Genomic DNA, 24,099 nt, shown 5'->3' on the forward strand with positions numbered 1-24,099 from the left:
TCTACCTGGTCAGTGTCGCCGGGTCTGGTCCACCTCGATCGGGTCCCACCACCGTGGGTCGCTTTCTAAGACGTTGGCCAAGACCCGAATTTAACGCTCTTGGTCTTTTATCACACACCTGGTGTGTGAGCTGTCGACAGGCGAACAACGTGGACTGGTCACGGAGATGGGACACGATGGAGGCGCTCCGGCTCCGAAGGACCAAGAAATGTTGGGGGAAAACTCTGTAAAAAACCCAGGAGAAATAAAGACACAATGAGACAAAGTTACTTTCTTTGCTAAACGTGTACACGGGTGAGCTGCTGAGAACAACTCACGTCGTGAACAGAGGCTTGGCACTTTTTATAGGAAATACAGTGAGAACAGGATAAGAAAATAATAAACAGATAAAATAAACAACTCCATATGTGGCGCTAGTCTCGTCAGCAGAGAGCTGGGAGAAAGATAAAACAATCTGAAACAATATGTCCTTGCTGGGAAAATCTGAAAGACACTTCTAAACTACCTATCTTGAACACAGTTTGTACATTTAAAAGAAGGTAAAGTTACATAGAATCATTTTTCCTCTAACACTAGTGAAGCCCAGGAATGACCTCAGCTCTGACACAAAACAAGGACGTCACCACTTGGCTACTGCATCAACCTTGGCCGGATCGATGGAAACCCCTTCACGGGAGATGACATGGGCCAAATAGCAGACCTTCTGCTGGAAGAAGGCACACTTTTCCAGCTTGGCCTTGAGTCCCTCTTGCTGCAGCCATGCAAGTACCACCTCAAACCTTTGTAAATACCGAGAGACTGATGAGGAGAACACAATGGCACTGCTGATCCCCCAACATCCTCTTCATCAGGCGCTGGAATGTACCAGGAGCGTTGCACAGCCCAAATGATATATGATTCCACTCGAACAAGCTGAACGGTGTACAGAAAGCGGTCTTAGGCTTATCCTGCTCAGAAACTGGCACCTGGTTGGACCCGCTGGCCAAATCGACGGTAGAAAACCAGAATTTCCTCGATGCGAGTTAGGGGGAAAGCATAATTCCTCGTTTTGCTATTCAGCAGCGATAGTCAATACACAGATGGAGGCTTCCATCCTTCTTGCGGACCAGAACAATGGGAGAGGCATAAGGACTGTTGCTCTCCCTAATTACCTGGGCCTCCAAAAATTGGTTGATATGGGTCCTGACAGCCTCATTATCAGAAGGAGGAATTCGCCTGTACCTCTGCCGGACGGGTATGTCATCAAGCAGAGGCATGTCATGCGAGATCATCTGGATCAAACATGGAGAGGCTAGCAGCCCAGCCGGCAACCTGGACTTAGGAGGCTCTAAAAGCACAGCCTGACCTGACAATTGCTGAGAACATGTGGTTGCCACCAGCTGCATGATGCCACCAGGTATCCGCATGCCACACAGGCCTCGTGCCTTGACGGTACCGACCATGTCCTCTGGGGCTTGGGATGCAGACTGGTGATACTGATGTAGGGCCTCCAGAACTGGTCTCGCTGCCTGTGACACATAAGGCGAATTAAACAAGGAGCCACCAAAAGCCCCAAACAGCTTTTGATAACAGCAATGGATTACATTCATTCCTAAGATACCAGGGACAGAGGGCTTGGTATCAGGAGGGTCCTTAACTATGAGGATCCCACAAGAGGGCCTTTCCTTGCCACACAGGAGTACACTGAGCTCTAAAAAACCAATATATATATACGACTGGAGACGTTCCTGTCCCCACGGGGCAAAATGCGCCAAAAAGAAACCCTCGGTGATGGTGGAAACCATGGAACCAGTATCCACCAGACAGGGGACAGATACCCCACCAATCACAACATCAATCTTTGGACAAGATTGATAGGTTTGTAGCTTGAACTTCGGCGTGATGCCCCCTGATGGATGGCGCCCTTAGCATTTGCCTGTACAGCCTATGCCACGGGCCGGCCCTGAACACAGATGATAGGTTTGTAGCTTGTACCTATCCGCTGGAACGTTGAAGACAATATAATTACACCGCAAAGCAAGACATAAGTAGGCAAGCTCTTCATGTTACTCGTGCATGGGAGAGACCGGACAGAGCGTCGTTCCTTCGCTTGACCCCAGTTGCTCTTTCCGTTCTCCTGTACCACTGTTCTTTTATTGAGGTTACATGAATATGCATAGGTTCATTAACATATGACGTCTACATACACACAAAGAGTACAGTGTGTGTGTGTGTGTGTGTGTGTGTGTGTGTGTGTGGTCAAGATGTGACCCTGTGAAGACTCCCCAAAGCTGGTGCCAGGAGTCTAGCGGGTCCATCTGAACAAAAGGCTCTTATACTTAAAGAGATATACATGTGTTTGCTATACCATATATCAATAAGGAGAAGATAGGATCTCTCCCATGTTCCCTGGCTGTGGGTGTGCATTCTAGTATGGAATACACACCAAGGCTTTGTAGTCTGTTAAAGATCACACAGACTACCACTACACAACTGATTATACACCTCTAAGCATACATGGTTAAATATTTCTAAGCATAAATGACAATCAACAATACAAAATCTAACAAAGATGGTATTAACCTGCCAATCCTATTGTTTGGAGAGCCAGTGAACTCCCCACCTGAACGGTGGCTCTGCAGCTCACAAGGTTCTAGCAGGGGGGTGATAATCACCTCCCGCACAAGCACAAGCTGATTTAACTGCTCTTCCTCGTGCTTTAGGAGCTCCTGTAGCTCATGCCCCTTGTTTGAGCTCCCTGCGGAGGGTTCTGTCAACAACATCTTCCACACCTGGTCCCGGAGAAGCACTTCTGCACCGCGCATGCCATCAGGTGTGCTTTGTTTAACTGGTTCCATCAGAGCCATTAGTGCTAATGAGAACTCCTGCAAAGTCTCTCCCTCCTGCTGTCTCCTTGGAAAAAAAAGCCTGCTGCAGGGTGACATGTGACTGCGCATTACCATACAGTTCCTTCAAAATAGTCAACACCCGAGCAGGGTCCATTTGCTCTGAATTAGAGCGAAACTTGATCTCCTCTCTTGCTTCTCCCCCTAGATCAGGGATCTCAAACTTGCGGCAGAGTGTTACAGGCATGGCCCTTTAAGACTGTAGCCTCATGGGCGGTGTAGTCCGTGCTGCAGGGAGACTGTGTGAGACTGCCCCTCCCGCTGTGTGTGCTTGTGAGCTTGAGGGAGGGAGAAAAGTCGAAATGTACAAGGTGCTACCGAGCAGAAACGGGAGATGGAAGCATGTGAATATAATAATGACGACTGCAACCAAAAAGAGTGCTAGTTCCCGGCTACAAGCCCGACACGGAACCCATAAGTATTAGCCACAGGTCTCCTTACCACGGTTCAGACAAGAGAGTGCAAACGTGTTTAGGGATTGGCTGTGTTAGTTCAGTGGGAGATTTATTTGGAAAAAAAAACATTTTTCACTTGCATTCAAAAACTAATGTGTACTCTTATGCTTGCATTTTTATTTTGTTAAATACAAACAAAATTGTAGCAAAAGTGCTGCCACGTGTCTGGCGAGAAAGGGCGTACCAGAAAGAGCTGTTTATTTTGTACTGTACTGTACTGCTGAGTCTTCTGCTCGTCAAATATATTTCATTGCAATGTTGACCCTGTGCTAACTTGCATATGACAAATAAAACTGAAACTGAAAGGCTTCAGATAGTTAACAGTGAGAAAAAAATTGCGTTCATGTTTGCAGTTTCGTCTTGTTACACAATATTTGGAATTGAATAAAACAAACAAAACACTACATTTTAGGGAATATTAGTGGGTGTTTTCTTGTTTCTCTTCTTCTAGTAACAGACAGATGCTGGGCACACATGCATGCTTGAACCCTCTTCAACCCATTTGGCTATATTGATGCATGTCTTTCCATTAAACATGGGGCATTTACGGTCCCTAGGCACCACCACCAACCGCTCTAGAACAGTGGCCTGACTAACACCTGGCAAACACCCAGCAGTTACAGAGGAGGTTGAAGCCGCTCCACCAGAAACCAGACCAGTGCTGCCATCCCGAAGCATCCGCTCATTATCTGCTCTTAACTGTGCCACCAAGTCCGTAAGTTGCTGCAGTTCCTCTTGCGCTAGAGCAACCAAAAGCAAGGGAAAATTAGGGTTGCAAAATGCTAAAATCATGTTAATATTCCTCCTAAACCTAAATGCTGCTGTCTTGTCTACAATCAATCACTTTAAAAAGGTCTTCAAAACAGGTGAACTATGCTCTCTGCCAAAATAAAACAATTAATTTACAAGACCAACCCTCAATCTCAAATGTGCATCCTGTCGACCACCACCAAGTATGTGAGCAAGTGGTCAGCTGGGTTATTAAATTAATAAAATGACAGTGCCACCTAGGGGAATTCCACCCCCAGGAAATATAAAATATTTTGAGAATAAAATTAAATAATAAAAAAATACATTTGCACAGGTTCAGGGATGCACATCGAGCCAGGCTGGCTCAAATATTATTATATATTATTAATATTATAATATTTTTTTAATATAAAACATTAAACAATGAAACAGCACTGAATGTAGTGTCGTCTGTAATGGTGTCCTGAATAATAATAAAATGCATATGAGGTGTATCACTTTAGTTTGTATGAAACATGAAAACTATCACATCTATCACTATGGTCCTGGTGAAGATTCTGCTGGAATTTGGTGAAAGACATTAGATTTGCTTTGATGTCAAACTTTTAGAAGCTGTTTTTGTTTTTCATGCAGCTCTAATTTGATAAAACGCTGCATCAAAAATAAACAGGAAATGATGTCACATGTGTTCCTGTTCACACAGCAGAATGAGTCTATTGCTGACAGTGATGTACAAACAGAGTGAGCATTTCTGAGGCCCAAAATAAACTGAGTAGTTCACTGAATGAACAATGGACTGTGAGCTCAGTTCCTTCATCATTAGTATGGATTATATATGTATATGTATTATATTAGTATCATATATATCAGGTGCTGCTGCTTTCAGTCATTGTGCAAATGTGCTGTTTGTAAGGTTGTAAAGCTGCAGTCAGCTGAGACTGAAGAAGTCACCTGATCAGTGAGCAAACGTTTCTGAAAACGTCCAGATGAACAGAATCAACCTTTTGGGATCAGCCAGCAATGCAGCATCATTGTTGTTCAGCTTCAGAGGTTTGCAGGAATGAACTGATGACCAGAAACAGCTGCAAAGTCCAAGAAAATACCAGCTGGAGTTCAGCTGCATTTGAAGAAGTCAAAGAAAAGTAAGGATGGCAAAGGGCGACGTTTTCTTCCAAAGAGCTGCAAACATGGTCGACGCCTCATTAGAAGAATCATCTGGACATTTGTGAGGAACTCTAACCAAGAAAGCAACGTCACACAGATCCAACAGACAGTTTCCATGACTGCAAGTGTTGAGTGGAAAAATGCTACATTGCATTATTGCATCCTCTCACCACAGGAGGCGCTGTTGGCACCACTGATTGCTGATCAGCTGTTCTCTGATGATCTGATTGATACTGTGAATAACGGGACTCACTGAACTCTGTGACACAGTGAAGATTACAGAGTTTAACTTCACCCTTTAAGACTGACCACAGAACCAAGTCCGCCAGAGCTTTTGTTATATTTTTACATGCTGTGGAGCCATTTGTGGGAGCATTTCAAGTTGCTATACATCAATACAACTGTTATAGCCCTAATTTTAATAATATGTCTGCATTAAGTCCATAGTAACTACATAAACTGCAAAAACAACCTCTGCTCATCCATCTCTGTGTGTATCAGGATACATTTGGTTCATAATACACAGAAAAATCAGAGTTATTACCTGTAATAAATGTGAAAGATTCCTGCAGTGATAACCAGGCAGGACTGAAACACATCCAAGCTGTCACCACGGTAACAGCAGCGTCCATCCACAGGTGAGGGGAGGAGCAAAAAAAGGGACTTTCACCATTTTATACTAAAAACACTCAACTAATGTTTCTAATATGAAACAAATAAGCCCACATTAATGTGAGTGTTTATTAAATAATAATAACCATGATTTCCTCCTGATCTCATTTCCACAGCAGAGAAAACTGTGGTGTATATTGAGGTGGAGGGTGTGGTCTGTGGCTCAGGTGTAGAGTGAGGGTGGGGTGCACCACAGCAGCATGCTGGGACTGCTGAGGGTGGAGGAGGGAGTGATGATGACATCAGAGCTGCAGCACAGAGACCAGTGAACACACAGTCTGTTCATCTTTGCATAGATACAATATACAGCACAATATTGAATGACAGACACGCTGTGGGAGCTTCCACAGATACACTGACGTCAGCATCCAGAGTCCTCCTGCTGCTCCCCCCTCAGAGCCCCGTGATCAGCACCAACACATTCAGTTAGATGACAGAGTCCAGCTGCAGCTAGAATCAGCTCCCCTCTGTGAACAACAGCACAGTGTCAGTGTTTCACACTCAGTGAAAGGAGGAAACAGCAGAAGAACACCATGTGTGCTACGTTTCCCAGGACACACTACAAACTGCACAAATACAGAGCAGCACGTGGAAGGACCTGCAGCTGCATTTACAGAGCTGCAGACAGCGTGATGTCCTGTATGGACAGGTGGAAGGAAGCAAGTCCTCAGCTGGAACACTCGTGTTTGTCCACAGACAGGAAACACAGCAGGAAACTTCCTCACAGAAGTGCAGCTCATGGATAACACACTTCCTGTCAGTCAGAATGAGGCTGCAGCCAAACACAGAAAGGTGTTTTTGTCCAGATGAGCCCAGAGAAGAAACACGAGTGTTCACAGACATCAGAAGCTCAGAGAGGTGAAACATGAGGTTGGAGTCCTCGTCAGCATCCAGAAGAGCTGCTGTGAAACCCTGAGTACTCATGACAGACTCTGATGGCACAAACACATCATGATTCAAACAGAAAGACAAACATGGAGCTCCTGATCCTCCTGCATGAGAACAAGCTGACATGAGCGCTGTGTCTGAGAGTGTCTCCCTGTCACAGTGACAATAACACAGCTGCTGCTCACAGTCATTAAACTGACCTGAGGTCAGCTGTGCTCCTTACATATGAACCATGTGACCTCACATCAGTGCTGTGGATGACTGTAGTCATAGAAGAGTAGAGCTGTAGCAGGTGGTGTGAGGAGGAGGTGGTGTATTCTAGTTAACGCAGTACTGAAACACTCCAGCAGAGGGCGCTGTTAAGTCCTTATTGTAACACAGTTACTGTGTGCAGTTAGACTTCATACATAATCTGCACTTATTTCCATCAGACATGCTGTCAGTAAATGATTGGTTTCTATACATTTCTAAACACAAAACCTCTTCACACTTCTAACATGCACATTTACACAACTAAATGGCAGTATTGATGAAAAGAAACACATTCAACAAATCCATTTAAACCTTAAAACAAACAAAAGGAAGCATCTCTATGGACAAACAAACCCCTCCACTTGGTTTGACTTTAAAATGAGGAAATGGCGGGCGGGCGTTTCCCCACACCTGACCCTCATGAAGACTGAAAAGACAAACAAAGTAAGAACAAATGACTTAATCTGTAACATAATAAAATGTAAAGAAACATGTAACTGAGTATTCAGCTTCATTTGCAGAATGTTTGATTTGCCAGCAACTGAATGCTTCCACACACAAACCCGGCATAGTGAGTGAAGCAATGTTACTTAACAAATAGCAAATCATAGCAAATACATAGAAACAGAATAATGTGTTTAATATGCAAAAGAAGAAGAAGAAGTAAACACATATGGGACAAATGGAGACCATTGCAGCTCATCCACCAGTGGGGTAAAAAGAGCAACCAAGAAAGTGGCAGCCTGCACGGCCACAGATGTGCTGGAGGAGCTAGAAGCTCTACCCATGGAGAAACTCCTGGAGAACCTTGCTAAGCCTAACAGGGGACAGGTACTTCTGCCCAACCTGGCAGCCACAAAGTGAACTCATTTAGGTAAAGATAACCACATGCACCTAACCAGCCTGCACCAGCCTGACATTTCTTCCTCCTAAGTAAAAACCAATGGACGGATTGAACTTAGAGTCTCAGCTCAGTTTTCTATTTTGACCACCTACACCCCAAGATCCTCTTTTAAAAAGTGTTGTTTTCAGATCCCTTTGAAGTTCATAAAGGGCCTGTTCATTTTCATTCAGATGTTTTATTACATAAATGTTTCTGTTTTCTTTTGATTTATGCTCCCACTACACTGCACCTCTACAAACAACAATGCCACGGACTGTCAGCTGCTTTTACATGCTGTGAACATGAGTAGGTTTGATCAGAGTTTCAATTATCAAAGAAAAGACAAACTGAGCAAAAAGAAGGAAAAAAAGACCAACTTCTTCCCAACTGACAAGAAAAATACTCGTCATGTTTTCATAATAAAGGATCAGGCTCCCCATTTATGACAGCTTGGACCAATAATGTATGTTACACTGATGCTACTGTAGAGACAGGGTCAACATCTCTATTTAAATATAATTAATATACAAAACACAATCAAAGTTATACATGAATTATTCATTATTTTTACTATTGATAAAATTCATGTATACTAATCAAAGTTATACATGAGTAACGACATTATTAATAATGATTAATAATAATAATTCTAATGCCAACATGATGACTGTTCATAGCTCCTGCTTTGAAATACTGAACTTAAACATTGACCTGATGAAAGATCACAATTCACAGTGGCCCACTGTCAGAATCATTCTGAATATAAACTCATCGAGTTCATCTGAACCTTTCTCAAACGTGCTGTGAATAAATGCTGCTGCAAGCCACTGTGGGAAAGCTGTGTTATTATCATGGAAACATCTGTGACACATTCACAGAGGACGAGGACACAATGGGACGACACGCAGAGGCTGTGTTAAAGTCAAAAATCCAAATCTTTAGTCCTAAACAGGCAGTGGTTACAAACAGGAAGACGAGCAGTCCATTAAACAGTCTACAGGGTCAAACATACAGAGAATTCAAACAGCTATTAAAAACAAATAACTGGACACTGAAAAACTTCAGTGATGTGTGAGGCACCAAAGGGAAGCAGCTGAGTATATTCAATGAATTCTCTTCAAATACAAAGACAGAAACTCCTACAGGCAGCATGCAAACTGAGCAGGATACACAAAGATCAGAGATTACAAAAGAAATCAGATTTCAAACTTACTGAGAGCAAGGCCTCTGTTACAAATCTGTCTAATAGAAAAACATGCTGTACAGATACAATACGCTCAGTGTTCATGGTCATTTAAAAACTGGCTCTACCTGAACCACTTCAATATTTTATGAAGTCACTGAGTCGACCATTTCTACAGTTTGTTTCCTTCATTGCAGTTAGAGTGCGGCTGGTAAGGATGAAAACACACACAGAGCGTAAATTGTCTTTGTTAGTAACAAACGTCAGCAAAGAAAAGACAAAACACACAAACACTCTCATGATATTCATGAATCATTAGAAAGCATCCAAACATTCTGCTCGTGGACTTTTACAGTCTTATTTGCACTCGCTCATCTTCATAATCATCCTGATCAATACATGACAGGGGAGGCTTTGAGGTAGGCGGGGCTCTCTGCTGATGTCAGCATGAAAGGCAGGACCAGCGTCTGCCACATGTTGGTGAAACATCACAGTACACTGGCGTGGTTTCCTTTCCAGATGTTGGACGTTTGACACTTCAACGTTGAGGCCAACAAGAAGACACAGTTTTGGGTGGGGTTGCTGCAGGGTTTCTAACTGAGCAAAAGCAGAAGCACACAGACCAACAGGGATCAGATGCTGAGTGTTAGAGGAACATCTGTGCTGATCACTGAATGCTGCTGTGCTCTCTTGTTGAAGTTGGCTGGTGGGACAGTCTAATAGTGATATCCTGCCCATCGGAGGAACACTTTGAAAAACACATGCAATACTTTGTTTGTATTACAGTCACAGTTTATCTTATTTTTGTCCTTTAAAAGTGTTGCTGTACTATAAAGTCCTATAATTTGAGGCTAAAATGGCTCAGAGAGTCTCTCTCTCAGAGGATCTCCTTTGAAAGTGGAGACGGCTTTATCCGCTGATCCACGTCACTTTACCTGGATGTTTTCTTTGAAGCTGGATGAAGACTCCTCTCCCTCACTCCTGCTGCAGCTGTGTGGTCCAGTTGGCCTCTGAGGTCACAGTCAACATCTGTAGCAGAAGAGGGGAAATAAAAGTCCAGGTTACCAAAACTGGGAGCTTTTCCAAAATAGAGCGTAACTGGACTTTTTCAGCCTTACAGGCAGATAGTCGTCTGAAGCTGCAGCTTTTTCTTTTGAGCTTTTTCCAATCTCTGCTCTCGGCTTTCTTTGAGAACATGTCTGCTTTCTTGGCATGGGTCTGTCTGCTGTTGGTGAAGAGACTAAATCCACATACTCGCTACTAAGATCTCCTCAAGTAGTCTCAACCAGATTACAGTTTAAGAGTAACTGTCTCCTGAGAGTTTCACCTTGGGGAGATGCTGTCTTGCTACCATGCAATCATGAGCATTAATCTATGAGGTGAAAAAGTCATTTTAAAAGCTCCAGCCACAAGTTTTATTTCATCTGTGTTTTGGTCAGAGTCCCATCAGACCTCCAGAATGGTGTCAGAGTGTTTTCTATCCACGTGATGAGCACAGGCCTCAGGTCCAGACCTCCACGGGCACCATAGCCTCTTTGGAGCTAATAGGTGCAAGAAGGTTTTGTTGGGATAGGAACTGAAGAGGAAACTGACGAGGAAGGCAAGGATCTTCTTCAGCTCCTCCGAGCCGGGACCTCTTTGTGTAGGCCAGCATTGGCCAGGTAGCCCTCCAGCATCGCTGGATGGCCGACAGTGGAAAACCTAGAGGAGTAGGAGAGAAACAGCAGCTTGGAGCATGTCTTTATACTGTTTAGTTTTTAGAGCCACAGACTTTCTTTTAATGTCATTGTTCAGGATCTATGACTGATTATGTATTTATTGTATTCCTCCATGACTGTGTGACAGCAAGTGGAAAAAACCAGCTTCACCTTTGTTGATATGCTTGTAATTTTAATATTGATTAAATGGCCCATGAAATAATAGAAAGCTCATATATGAAAATGTATTTTAAGAAGTAAAATGTTAATCTGAGTACAAAGGAGTACACTCACCTTCTGGTAGATGGAGGTGTAGCGAGCGCTGGTGAACATCCAGGCCTCCTCGTAGAACTGATCACTGATTGGATCCAAAACATCGATGGAGGATCTGTGTAAGCGCTGAGGATCGTCCTGATGGACAGAACAGAAGGAGAGTGAGACAAGTGAAGATATACTAAACAACACTGTGACATGAACTGAGCCACACACAGTTTGATTCACAGGTGATTGACACATTATTTGACCACGAGCAATCTTTTCTGGTTTGACGCCATCTTTGTAGCCAGAAACCAGCTCTCTCCTCGGCTTCCTCCACTACACGCTTCCCCCACGCCAGTCTCCTCCGTCACTATAAAGGGGAGAGTCATGAGCTCCATCACCCTCACCTGTGCCGTCCAACGTCCCGCCACCAGCCTCCACTGCAGCAGGCCAGAGACCACACCCCTGCCGCAATAAGTAAAAGTATATCCTTGCTGTACCCTTAATGCTAAATGTGCTAAATTAACCGCTGCCTTTGCCCCTTTGGGATTATTCTTATGTCACTGGGATGTTGACCTTTGACCTTCACATTAGAGAGATGGGCAGACATAATTAGTGTATGAATTTTAAAGTAACAGGTAATAAAGAGAGTGCAGCAAATGTAGTCAGGTTTATTACTCTGTATCACACATGAGTGCCCGAGGGAGGCGGGGCTGACTGGGGAGACACAGGAAACAGAGAGACAGGGCTGACTCGACATGAAACGATGAAACGTGGGACACGGGAACAGAAACTAAACACAGGCTGAAATGAACACTGAGGGAGGGAGAACTAAGATTACTGAGAGCCTGATAAATAAGAAGAACAAAAAGCAAAAAAAACAAGAGTCAAAGAAAACCAAAAACACAAAGCATTGGGCCAGGACCCACTGCTGTGACATTTATATGTGATAAAAACATTAAAAACTGCTCAGATGTTGAAATCTTTCTACGTATACTTTAGGTTCAGCTCTCCAGCCTGGCATTTGGTTAAGCATGATTCAAACATTTGATTTTGTTTAACTGGTTTTAATTATAGTTACTTTTTGTGAACATTTGTTGCAGCATTTAAAAATACATCATTTATTTTCAAACTTTTATTTGATTTAGAGCATCATAATTGACCAACGTAAATGTTTTAATTTCATATAAAATAACTGAAGCAGTGAACTAAATATCTGAAATCTTTCCTTCCTTAAAAGTTATAATCCTACTTAAGTTATAGTGCAAACGCTTAAGCAACAAATATACTTGATGCTAATTAATTAATATTTCCCTTTGATGTTGCAACTATGCAGTCACTTCTGTCTTTAAACAAAATAATATTTTCCAGTTACAGAAATCATAAAGTCCAAACTAAAGTGCTACTGTTGCTATATGCATTTTATATAAATCATCTATGATGGTCCTGACATGAAGGAAGAGAAAGTTACAGGTTGCATCCTTTGACTTTGTCTCCGTGCCTTTGGGCCATTTTCAGAAGGACAGATGTTTCTGTTCAATTCTTAAATCAATGTTTTCAAACACAAACACTATTTTAAAGCTTCTAGAGAGTAAAATATTCATGATAATTATAATAACAATAATAAAAACAAAAGCTCTCAGATCCATCAAACCAAGCAGCAGAAAGAACAATAACTGAAGAGAAAACTTTAACCTTGTAGACTTCATTATGTTCCAGCTGCTCTACAGACGCTGTGACCTCGAACTTAAGCAGGTCGTAACGTATGTGCAGCTCAATAACTTCATAATCAGACCCTGTGGTATTTAGGCAGCAGAACAACTAAGAATAACAACTACAAATAATGTTTTTAGGTTTCTGTTGTACTGCAAGGTTCTGTACAGGAGAACCAAACCAAGAGCAAATATTACGTCTCATTTACACCTGAGCACGAAGAGCCATCAACATTTAGCAAATTGAATCATCTTTGTTTAGATGCAAGAAGAATCATATAGAAATGAAAAAGTAGAAATAGAAATCCAGAGCAAAGATATCCTCTAATTCAGCGTAGCACATGTGCAGCTGCTGCGATTCACGTAAGCATTCGGCTCGTCGCTGTTGCAGATTTTTCTCTCGCTGTTCTGGCTCACAGCGCTGCAAACACAAAAATAAATATCCCCAAAGGTGTGAAAGGGAGCTAATTAGTAAGAGTATTGTTACTCTCCGCAGGAGTAGTCCAGCAGTAGAAATCAGTCCAATAACAAGGTGTGTAACATCTAGCAGGGTGACAAAAAAACCCAGGGTAACTTCTAAGGACCTCAACGTCTCTCTCACATTGTGTTTTTTAAACATGCTTCCATTTGTCACTTCAGTCTTTACTCTGAAATACAGGAAGAGAAATCATGGCTGAAACAATTTCTCATGAATCCAGGGGTGTGGTCCAACAGTCAGTTTGGTGAGGAAGGTTCCTAACTACATTGTTCCCTCGCTCACCTGGAGACCGCTGGAAGCACTGTGAGAATCATGTTCTTTGATTTCAGAATCAGAATCAGAATCGTGTTTATTGGCCAAGTATATGTGCAGACACATACAGGGAATTTGGTTCCGGTAGATGGTGGCTCTCAAGCACAGCGATGTAAATCTCACACACACAAGTGTCTATATATACACATTACACATACATACACAAAGCTATGTAAACTAACTATAAATAACTAATCTAAACTTATATACATAAAATACAGAAATGAATGAGGTGGAATGAATACTACAAATGTACATAAGGTGCAGTTGCAGTCTGGCAGTGGGAGCAGTGTGACAGGTCAACTGTTAAGAAGGGAGATGGCGAGGGGAAAGAAGCTGTTCCTGTGTCGGGTGGTCCTGGTCTGCAGGCTTCTGTACCGTCTGCCAGAGGGCAGCAGATCAAAAAGTCTGTGTGCAGGGTGTGAGGGGTCTGCGATGATTTTCCCTGCCCGTTTCCTGGTTCTTGAGAGGTACAGATCCTGGATGGAGGGCAGGGGGGCGCTGATGATCCTTTCTGCTGCTCGTACAGTCCGCTGCAGTCTGCTCCTGTCCTGTTTAGTGGCTGCTCCATACCAGACTGTGATGGAGGAGCACAGGACAGACTCAATGACCGCAGTGTAGAACTGGATCAGCAGCTCCTGTGGAAGACTGTACTTCCCCAGTTGTCTCAGGAAGTACATCCTCTGCTGGGTCTTTTTGAGGATGGAGTTGATGTTGGTCTCCCACTTCAGGTCCTGGGAGATGGTTGTACCCAGGAACTTGAAGGTCTTCACAGTTGACACAGGGCTGTCTGATATGGTGAGGGGGAGCAGAGTTGAGGGATGTCTCCTGAAGTCCGCTGTCATCTCTACAGTCTTAAGAGTGTTCAGCTCCAGATTGTGCTGTCTGCACCAGAGTACCAGCCGCACAACTTCCTGCCGGTATGCAGACTCATCACCATCTTGAATGAGGCCAATGACAGTGGTGTCATCTGCAAACTTTAGGAGTTTGACAGCCGAGTTCTTGGAGGTGCAGTCGTTAGTGTAGAGGGAGAACAGTAGTGGTGAGAGGACACATCCTTGAAGGGCACCAATACTGAGGGACCGGGTTTCAGAGGTGCCTTCCAGTGCCTTCAACACCATTCTTCCCTCGGTTCTGAAGGACAAGCTGGAGAACTCTGGAGTGGACCATCACCTCACTACCTGGATCCTGGACTACCTCACCGACCGACCACAGTATGTGAGGACTCAGGGCTGTGTGTCGGACAGGGTCGTCTGCAGTACGGGGGCCCCACAGGGAACGGTTCTGGCTCCTGTCATGGTTCGGATTTTGAGGAAGAGACTACGACTGCATGGTCTCAGTAGATGTCAGAATAGTGATTTTTATTATACATATGTACATATGGGGAAGATGAGCATCACAAGCCTTTTGAGCCGATCTCCCCCGAACAACCACGTCACAAGGTTTTTATTACAATGATGACGTCAAGTCACATGATAAGTATCAGTCAGTTCTCAGAACTCAGAAAGTTCCCCCTATATGGCCTCCAGATGTTTCCACTCAGTCCAGCACTCAGAGAAAACCAGTGTGTGTGGTGTGTATATCTATTGTAAGTGTGTGTGTGTCAATCAGGGACCATGTAGGGACCATGTCCTGAGACGCCCTCACAGTTAGATATTACTGGAAATGATAACAGTTTGGGCCTGTTCAGAGAGTTTACCTAATATGGACATGAACTGCTAGTTTTTAGAGAAAAACAAGTGTGTATTACATTGTGCACTTTGTGAAAGTATATCTATCAGAAAACTGTCCTCAGACGACCCTCCTATTCTTATTAAGTGTGTATGTAAACGTGCATGTGTTATACAAGTGCGTGCATGTAGTTACAGGCCGGCATACGTGCAGAACTGAACATAGAACTAAGGCAGGGTCCAACAGGACCCACAGGCTTCTGAGTGGTTACAGAACTGTGAAACAGCTTTAAGCAAATAACAAGAATAGTACAGAACAACAGTAGACTGATTAAAGTACTGATAATCTGTGTAGATTAATATTCTAGTCAAAGTAACCTAGATGTGATTCAAAGATTATTCTGTCAACTGGTTCAACAATGGTAAATGATTAATGATTGATACTTCTGATTATAACTGTGATCATAAGAATACAAAATAAAATATCTCCTGGTCACACTCCGTTCCTCTTCACCATCTACACTGCAGACTTCTCCCACAATTCCACCCAGTGCTTCCTGCAGAAGTTCTCTGATGACTCTGCAATAGTCGGCCTCATCACTGATGGGGACGACAAGGAGTACAGAGGTCTGACCCAAGACTTTGTGGACTGGTGCCAGCTGAACTACCTCCAGATCAACGCCAGTAAAACCAAGGAACTGGTGGTAGACTTCCGCAGGCACAAGCATTCTCCACTGCAACCACTGAACATCCAAGGTATGGACATTGAGGCTGTGGACAGTTACAGGTACCTTGGTGTTCATCTGAACAATAGACTGGACTGGACTCATAACTCAGACGCCCTCTACAGGAAAGGGCAGAGCAGGCTGTACCTGCTGCGGAGACTCAGGTCTTTTGGAGTGGAGGGCCCACTCCTGAAGACCTTCTATGACTCTGTGGTGGCTTCTGCTATCTTTTATGGTGTGGTCTGCTGGGGCGGCAGCATCTCTGCTGGGGACAGGAAGAGACTGAACAGGGTGATCCGAAGGGCCAGCTCTGTTCTAGGATGCCCTCTGGACCCAGTGGAGGTGGTGAGTGACAGGAGAACGGCGGCTAAGCTGTCATCCCTGTTGGACAACATCTCCCACCCCATGCAGCAGACTGTGACAGCACTGAGCAGCTCCTTCAGTGGGAGACTGCGGCACCCACGGTGTGGGACGAAGAGATTTCGCAGGTCTTTCCTCCCCACTGCTGTCAGACTCCACAATAAAGACTTTAACTGAACAAACACACACATCCACACATGTGCAATAATACTAAGTGCAATAATCCTTTCTGTCATCGTTGTATTTTTACTCAGTTGTATATAGCATTTGTATTCTATTTTTATCTTATTGTATATTTTTATTCTATTTTATTCTACTGTATATAGTATATTATTTTTATTCTATTCTGTACAGTTGTGTACTGTATTTATTCTTATTGTATTCTAATTTTTGCGTCATAACTTTTGCACTGTCCACTTCCTGCTGTGACAAAACAAATTTCCCACGTGTGGGACTAATAAAGGTTATCTTATCTTAACTGAGAGAAGTGACCCAGAAGTATCTGTGTAGCAGCCACAATGAATCAAGATCATGAGCTTTATTAACTGATCAAAGTCTCTTCTTTCATCTTCTGTATCATTCAGTTTGCATTGGTAATGCCCATTATTGTAATGCTTTTTTAAGACGAGCAAAACTTTATTTCACTTTGGGTTAGCTGGGATAAGTGATGGATGGAGGGAATTTTACTTCAGCCACAGAAATCCTAAACAGGAAGGAGGAGCAGAGTTACAGTGGATCACTATCCAGCAGGGAAACAAGGTTTATTTCAATTTCTTGGCCATGAGTGAGATTTACTGAGTGGGCAAATTAGGGAGACGACACCATCAGATCCCGAGCCCTCCATGTGTTAATCAAGAGACGGCTGCTGTGCTACATCCATAAATAATGAATAAATTAGGAGCTAAAGCTGAAAGGACAGTTTATTTGTACCATCTTCACGTGAACACATTCAAGAACATCACAGATGAAGAAACATTAAAAACTTCCACACTACATAAAGCAAGAAAAATAGTTTTTCTTTCAGGTGGTTTCAGAAAAACAGAAACATCAAACATCTCCAAGACTCTCTTTGAAAGAACTAAAAACCTTTGTTCTCATGGTCCAATCATGAGCGAACTCCCCGATGAAGCCTTGTGTGCTAAAACATGTCAGAGTTTTAAAGGTTAAACATGAGTTTCCAAAACGTTTTGCTGGAGAACAATGAACTATTTGACTGAGTTTCAATCATTTACAGACGAGCAAAACCAGGACAGAGAAAAAAGGACAAAACTGACTCAGTAAAAAACAGAAAAGAAGATCCCATGTAGATCTGTATTATGTAGAAGTTCAGCCCAGCAACCAGTTCAGTTCAACACAAGTTTAAATGATTCTATCTGAACTCTGTGGAGCCTGATCTCAAGCTTTTTGAGTCTGACCAGAGGATCTTTCTGTGTCTTCAGATTCACTGTGATCCAGTGATGGGAGTGATTTCAGCCCTGAGTGATCGCGCTGATGTTTGCACAGAGCAGACAATGAGGTGAATGTTTGGGCACATTGGTAACAGTGAAACAGTTTATTAGTAACGTGGGATCGTTTGTGTGCAGAGTATGATCTGAGATTCCTGAAGCTCTTGTCACACTGGTCACAGCTGTAGTTTCCTTCCATGTGTGTACGTTCATGAATGTTACGACTACCTGACTGTGAGAAGCTTCTGTCACAGTGTCTGCACTTGTGTGGTTTCTCTCCTGTGTGGACTCGTTTGTGTGATTTAAGCTTCCATGCAGTGGTGAAGGATGACCCACACTGATCACAGAGGTGCTTTTTAACCCCACTGTGAATCAGTTCATGTTGTTTTAACTCACGTGGTGTGGTGAAGCTTCTCCCACATTCTTTGCAGTATTTCAGTTTGTCTCCAGTGTGTCTACGTTGATGTACTTTTAGGGTCTTTTGCCAACTGAAAGTTTTTCCACAGAGGTCACAATGAAAGTCTTTCCCACCACCACAGTGATGACAGGGTTGAGAACTGGATCCATCTGTGTCGCTCTGCTTCTAAACAAAGACACAAAGACAGTGTAAGTCAGTCCTTCAACATTTGTATCCTAGAACATCGCCTGAAATAAAGAGCATCTCTGCAGACGTCCAACTACATTTGACTGTTTCAGTTAACACACTCAGTTTACTGGGCTGCAATAACTACAATACTACCACCATAATACTACAGTAATACTAAAATCATAACTGAAAGGAAAATATGAATAATCACTCAGAGCTGCTTTTCCATGCAGTAGAATTGCTAACATGCTAACACAGTTTAATGAGCAGAGTTGTTCCAAACAGTCAGGCTAAAATGACAAGATAACAATATAAATACATACCTCACAGTAGCTGCACTTGTAGAGTCTCTTTCTGGTGTGGATCTGTTGGTGTTCTCTCAGGTAACGTGGAGATTTAAAAGTCTTCTCACACAGGTCACATTGATAAGGTCTCTCCTCAGTGTGGGTAAATATGTGTCGTTGTAAGTCTGCGTCTGTTGTAAAGTATTTGCCACACTGTTCACAGCAGTACACATCATGTCTGGTGTGAATGCGTAGGTGTATATTTCGGTTCCCTCTCTGGCTGAAAGTTTTTCCACAGATGTCACAGCTGTATGCCTTAATTCCAGAGTGGGTAACTAGATGCTTCTGTAAGTGGCTACTGCGAGTAAAAGCTCTACCACACTGATCACAGCTGTACGCTTTAACTCCACTGTGGATGAGTTGGTGTTGTTTTAGGGAATCCTTCAAGGAAAAAGACTTTCCACACAAGTCACAGCTGAACGGTCTCTCTCCAGTGTGGATGACCTGATGCCGTTTTAGTTTAGCCCTCACAGTAAAACCCTTCCCACACTCGTCACAGGTGTGTTTTTACTCTCCCTTTCTTCTTTGAGGTTTGTCGGCCTCCTGAGAGCGCTGACTTCTGGCTCCATGTTGGTCCTGCAGTGACAGAGATACAAACAGAGGCAGTGAGTGAAATGCAGTCGTGGAACAAACTCAACCTTCAAACTCCATTAACACTGGTTTTAAACCTGAAGGTGGAGCGTGGCACCAAACACCTTAAAGGTCTCTCATCCCCACCTGCTGGTAGTTCTAACACATTACATCCAACCTGCTGTTAAAGATAATTCATGACTGTTCAAACACTAAAATCATGCCCATCCCTCCTGATTGTACACACACACACACACACACACACACACACACACACACACACACAATTTTATAATTTAGATTATTTTGTTGTTTCCTATTACATATTTCTATAATTTGTATAGATTTATACATAATTATTTAGTGATAATAAATCCTATGTTTGTTTATTCTAAAGGAACCCCGTTAGCTTCCACAACAGATGTTGCTCGTCTTCCGTCAAATACTCACATAAAATATTACACAATAAAGTGGATTCAAGATATCCACATAATTTCACTCTTACATCCACAGTGAGGTTTCACAATTGTTCAAATATAAGCAATCAATAATAATAATAATAATAATAATAATATCAATAACATTGAGGCACATTACACAAATTTCAAAAACAAATCATGTCTTACAATATTTACAACAACTAAAAGCTCTGTAAATCGGCTTTTAAGTCTTCATTGAAGTTTTGAATAATTCTCTAATTTTTTAAGGCAACTTATTCCACTTAAAAGTTGCTTTAAATGTAACAGTTTTACAAAACGTTACTTTTAACTCGAGCATTTACTAAATTGCAGCTTGTTGAAAACTGTGTAATATGATACAGACTGAGGGAGCCACTGCTGCACATCATCTGTGAGGCTTTGCAGCCCTGATGATCCACCAGGACAAACTCAGCAGTGTGTGAGGAAGAGGAGGAGGAAGAGCCAGCAGCAGCTGACAGATGGAGAGAATAGACAGACTGTTCCCTGTTTGTGAAGGACTGCTAGGAAAGTTTAACATAACTGTCTGTGCTGAATCAGTCTTATTAGGTAATGTTCAAATAATGTGATCATCCCAGTGTTTCCAGTGTGGGAGAAAGTACTCAGGGCCTTCAAGTTACACACTATGAAAGGCAGCAACAAGTTTAATGTTCAGAAACCTAAAGTCTGTATCAGCAGCAGAATGGAGCTAAAAATAAATGTTGGTTTCAGTTCTATGAAGCTTTGAGTATTTTGGATCAGTAGCTGCTGTGTTTGTTGCATCATATTGCTGTAACTGTTTATATGCTTTATATATTCTGAGCTAAGTTGATCTATAGTGTTACATCATATTCTATAAGGATGTTATGTGTTTGTAGACTTTCTGCCCAGTTTGACCCATTTAGCAGAAGTCAGCCTGTTTAAGGCTTTGATATCTATTCTGTGTGACTTACAGCAGTTATGACATGGTCTGATTTTCTCACCCAATAAAGGAATATTTCATATATCAGTCTACTCTTCATTCTATCAGACACAGTTATCACAGCTCCTACATTTGCTTTTTACACATATATGTAAGCATGGAGCCAAATGTAATAATGCCAACAATATAATAACTGTAATATTGGCCATATTATATTTACATTACCACAGTGAGAGGACTTTAGTCTCATGAACAACATCAGCTAATTGTTATTTACAGCTAATCTTAAACGACTGTTCAGCACAGAAATGAAGCCCAACAATCATGTTTCACAGTCCTGTGGTCTCAGCCTCAGATACTCATCAAATCACACAGAGCTCATGTAGAAACAAATGAACTAAATATGTTCTCCTTCATTTCTGTCAAACACAGCTGTATGAAACGTTTCCAGCTGTTAGTATCATGGTTGCTAGGCAACCTGGGCAGCGCGACGGAGGCTAGACGTCCCATTTCACGAGCCTACGAGCCTCGCACTTCAGCCTTAGCAGTCTTTGAGTACGCGGCCCTTGAGGACTTTAAAGCTGCAGAACCTGAATCGGGATACAGCCATGATGATCTCCAGCCTCGTGCTCGCCAACATTCTCACCTGAGTTAAGAAGACGATCACTGAAATTGTCTCAGCAGGTCCTTTGATGACAGCAATGAAATGCAGTGGTAAGGCTTTTTGGGGATTAAGTTCGCTTTCATGGCAAAGAAGGACGATGCAGTTCATCTGATCACTCCTCATAACATTCTGGAGTGCAGGCAAAATGCTATTATAAAAACTTAAGCAGCAACTTCTCCAGGTTCCAATATTTATGCAATTCTCAAACCTTTTGGCCACGACTGTATAACCTCTTCTGAAGTTTAGTGGATATTATACAGTACATGGTTATGCTCAGGATGTGTTGGCCAGTTTCCACTGGAAACGCCTTTTGATTAAACTGTCAGCGAGGAATTTGCATTTGCACTGTTACATTTTTATATAACTTTAATGCACATAAACAACAGCTGCTTGTTTCAGTGAAAATACATTGATGGGTTTTTAATAAAGTTGTGCAGCTGTAAAGTATTTTGTCTGGTGTCAATTCTATCGTCAGCTACATCGTTATGGCAAATGTTCAAATGTATATGGTGATAAATATCTTTGGTCATATGGTCCTGCTCTGTCTGTCACCTTCTGTGTTGAGCTCATTGTTTCCTCTGTAGTGGCTGAGCTGAGTCCAAGTAGCTGAAAATGTTCCTCTGCTGCTCCGTCAGACTCTCCTCCTCCTGCTTATTTAGCACTCACAGCATTTGTAGTTGCCTTCTGTGCAGGGGAAGTCCACGCACACTGTGTGGTACCGCCATCCGCAGAAGGTGCATTCAACCTCTGTAAGAGAAACGAGATTGTCTGAGACTGAAATGATATTCACTAAAGAAGTGGTGATTTGTAAACCTTCACATTTTGATCCGGGACGTACTCTGCATGAAAACAAGCGCTCACTCTTCCTGCTCAACAAATGACAAGGGCGGAGCCTTATACCACGTGATACAGAAGCTGTGCCGTGTGATGCTAAAATTAGCAGGGAAAAAACAACGGAGAGCACGTCAGGGATGACGAGAAAGTGACAGGAGAAAATCCGTCCCGGTCAACCACCCAAACATCAATAACGGGAACCTTATACAGCGCTTCCCTATACACGTCGAACTCCCGCAGGCACAAAGACATCACGGAGGCTATCACTTATCACCTGACCAAAGATATGTGTAACGGTCTTTTGCATTTGATGTTTGTTGCATTTGATATTTGTTAAGCTGTATGTCTGGATTTTGTTCCTTTGCGCCCTCTGGTGGTGAACTGTGTAGGGTACAGCTTTGCTGTTTGGGTCTCCACCCAGCCACTTTTCTTTTGCTAGCGCACATGGTGTCTGCATGCTGCAACTCACAGTTAGCTCCACACATGGAGAAAATATTGTTTAAAGAGTGAAAATAATTGACGAAGAAGATGGAAGATAAGGCAATAAGGCCATAAAGCTCTATTTAGCACTTCCTGGATGTCAGCTCACAAGGTTTGTGTATTTTAAATGGTTTATTTTCTGTAATTAAGGATTTTTTTGATTGATTGACACTATGTACAAGAGCGCATTTTGATGTGATGTTTTTGTTTTATTGTTTTGTCCGTGAGCAGTTCTCACGGGTTGCCAAGACCAGAATAAACCCTGTTTTATAACTACATCGTGCGTACGTCAATCCTTGAGGGTGCTACAGTGAGAACTCCGCTCTGCACAGGTAGATGAAGGACGCAGCCCCGCAGGAAATTCAGGTGCCCCGACAATAAGTGTTGCCTCAGTTAAAGGACTCAATATAATTAACCACAAGAAAGAGAAATAAAAATGAAAAGGACTGTAAAATTACTTAAGATAAGTTTCCTTTTATAAATGAACAAAGGACTGGAATATTTCTTCTTTTTTCTTTCCTTCTCATTGTTTACATTTCTGCTGTTCAAGTGACTGATATTCATACAGTGTTAAGTTAATGTTGTGATGAGTAACCTGTGCATCGTGCATATGGTGGGCTTCAGCAGTTGCTGTAAGAAACAGTATTACTGGCTTGGAGAAGAGATGTAATGTGAGTTAAGTATACATGTTAAGTGATGTTTAAGGAGTAATAGTAATTACTGTGCTTTAAAGTTGTAACAGTAAATGAAGATTAATATTCATTTGCTCCTCAACTAACAAATCAAATTTAAGCTGCTGCACCTTTACATTAAGGCTAAGTAAGATACACAAAAAACCCAAACCCCTCCAACAATGGCAGAGTTTGAGGCTAATCCAGAAGTCAGTGAAAAGGGTGATGTGGAACAACTTTCTGCAGATGAGCAACTACAAGCAGTTGAAGGCACAGCTGATGATGTTTCTACTACCTCACAAAGAGCACGACAGAGCCAACGAGTCCGTACATTGACGGAAAAGGGCAAAGAACTGTACGGTGAGCACATAAAGAAGGCTGCACATCGTTTCAGTGTGCGCTATGAGAAGTGGAAGGTTGTCATTAAGAATGCCAAAGGAGCTATAGATGGTCAATGCTCAAAGGATCTGCTACAAGAACATGTTTCCAAGGTTTTGAGTGCTTCTAAGGATGTGAATGCAGCCTATGATGACTTGAGACGTATTGAATCTCCAGATAGTGACACAAGACGAAGGATGATACGTGTGAAGCCATAACAAAGACAATTATCGAATCTGTAAGAAAGTGTCCAAGCCCAAGTAATGCGGAGGTTCAAAGAGATGAAGAACTTTGGAAGGACACTGAGTCTTCATCTAAATACGTAGCCTCAGATGTGAAAAGTCAAAGGGATGAAAAATGGAAGGAGACTGAGTCTATGCCTAAGTTAGAAGCCTCAGACAGGATG

General features: G+C 42.5%; 1 long non-coding RNA gene across 1 annotated transcript; it reads left to right on the forward strand.

Moving 5' to 3' along the window:
• The first annotated feature begins 577 nt into the window (after positions 1-577).
• On the forward strand, positions 578-5,726 carry LOC145425125 (uncharacterized). The gene is made up of 2 exons (XR_013905792.1): positions 578-1,857; positions 1,960-5,726. It is a non-coding gene; the product is annotated as an uncharacterized LOC145425125 (long non-coding RNA).
• Positions 5,727-24,099: the final 18,373 nt, after the last annotated feature.

Source organism: Astatotilapia calliptera, chromosome 3 (assembly GCF_964374335.1).
Source record: "Astatotilapia calliptera chromosome 3, fAstCal68.1, whole genome shotgun sequence".
In the NCBI taxonomy this organism is placed as follows: Eukaryota; Metazoa; Chordata; class Actinopteri; order Cichliformes; family Cichlidae; genus Astatotilapia; species Astatotilapia calliptera.